A 1,646-nucleotide genomic window follows, 5' to 3' on the forward strand; every position below is an offset into this window, starting at 1 on the left:
GTGACAAACATATCGCACGTGCGCGATATATATTAATCCCGTTATATTATTTTTGACGTTTGCGATATGTTTAAGCTCGATGCTCATTGCTCGCGCGTCTTGGGGCGGCTTTGTGGCGCGAAGAGCGCGTGCTGAAAGGGGTGGAAAAAACTCGTGTTGTTGCGGTATGGAGGGAGGGGTGGAAACCGTGGAACACTCGTCTCCGTGATTGAGCGGGGGAGTAAGTAGTATAGGACATTATCCATTGTTAGGGAACGGTTGTAATGGTAGTGAGAATGTAGAATCGTCTTTGGAGCGGACCTGGGAGTGGCAAGCATAAGGGACGAAGACGGGGAAACATGTCGGATGCGATCATACCAGCACTAAAGCACCGGATCCCATCAGAACTCCGAAGTTAAGCGTGCTTGGGCGAGAGTAGTACTAGGATGGGTGACTTGCTGGGAAGTCCGCGTGTTGCATTCCCTTTTTAATTAATTTTTGCGCCTCGTGACAAACATATCGCACGTGTGCGATATATATTAATCCTGTTATATTATTTTTGACGTTTGCGATATGTTTAAGCTCGATGCTCATTGCTCGCGCGTCTTGGGGCGGCTTTGTGGCGCGAAGAGCGCGTGCTGAAAGGGGTGGAAAAAACTCGTGTTGTTGCGGTATGGAGGGAGGGGTGGAAACCGTGGAACACTCGTCTCCGTGATTGAGCGGGAGACTAAGTAGTATAGGACATTATCCATTGTTAGGGAACGATTGTAATGGTAGTGAGAATGTAGAATCGTCTTTGGAGCGGACCTGGGAGTGGCAAGCATAAGGGACGAAGACGGGGAAACATGTCGGATGCGATCATACCAGCACTAAAGCACCGGATCCCATTAGAATTCCGAAGTTAAGCGTTCTTGGGCGAGAGTAGTACTAGGATGGGTGACCTCCTGGGAAGTCCTCGTGTTGCTTTCCCTTTTTAATTATTTTTTGCACCTCGTGACAAACATATCGCACGTGCGCGATATATATTAATCCCGTTATATTATTTTTGACGTTTGCGATATTTTTTAGCTCGTTGCTCATTACTCGCGCATCTTGGGCCGGCTTTGTGGCGCGAAGAGCGCGTTCTAAAAGGGGTGGAAAAATACATGTTGCTGCGGTATGGAGGGAGGGGTGGAAACTGTGGTAAACTCGTCTCTGTGATTGAGCAGGAGAGTAAGTAGTATAGGACATTATCCATTGTTAGGGAACAGTTGTAATGGTAGTGAGAATGTAGAATCGTCTTTGGAGCGGACCTGGGAGTGGCAAGCATAAGGGACGAAGACGGGGAAACATGTTGGATGCGATCATACCAGCACTAAAGCACCGGATCCCATCAGAACTCCAAAGTTAAGCGTGCTTGGGCGAAAGTAGTACTAGAAAGTCCTCGTGTAGCATTCCCTTTTTAATTATTTTTTGCGCCTCGTGACAAACATATCGCACGTGCGCGATATATATATTAATCCCGTTATATTATTTTTGACGTTTGCGATATGTTTAAGCTCGCTGCTCGTTGCTCGCGCGTCTTGGGGCGGTTTTGTGGCGCGAAGAGCGCGTTCTGAAAGGGGTGGAAAAAATACGTGTTGCTGCGGTATGGAGGGAGGGGTGGAAACCGTGGTAAACTCGTCTCC

General features: G+C 48.0%; 2 non-coding genes and 1 pseudogene across 2 annotated transcripts; all 3 read left to right on the plus strand.

Moving 5' to 3' along the window:
- The first annotated feature begins 343 nt into the window (after positions 1-343).
- LOC119343789 lies at positions 344-462 on the plus strand. Its single transcript, XR_005166267.1, has one exon. It is a non-coding gene; the product is annotated as a 5S ribosomal RNA (ribosomal RNA).
- Positions 463-829: 367 nt separating this feature from the next.
- Positions 830-948, plus strand: LOC119343790. Its single transcript, XR_005166268.1, has one exon. It is a non-coding gene; the product is annotated as a 5S ribosomal RNA (ribosomal RNA).
- A 366-nt stretch (positions 949-1,314) lies between these two features.
- Positions 1,315-1,416, plus strand: LOC119343791 (annotated as a pseudogene).
- Positions 1,417-1,646: the final 230 nt, after the last annotated feature.

The sequence above is a fragment of the Triticum dicoccoides genome, unplaced genomic scaffold, assembly GCF_002162155.2.
Source record: "Triticum dicoccoides isolate Atlit2015 ecotype Zavitan unplaced genomic scaffold, WEW_v2.0 scaffold140528, whole genome shotgun sequence".
In the NCBI taxonomy this organism is placed as follows: domain Eukaryota; kingdom Viridiplantae; phylum Streptophyta; class Magnoliopsida; order Poales; family Poaceae; genus Triticum; species Triticum dicoccoides.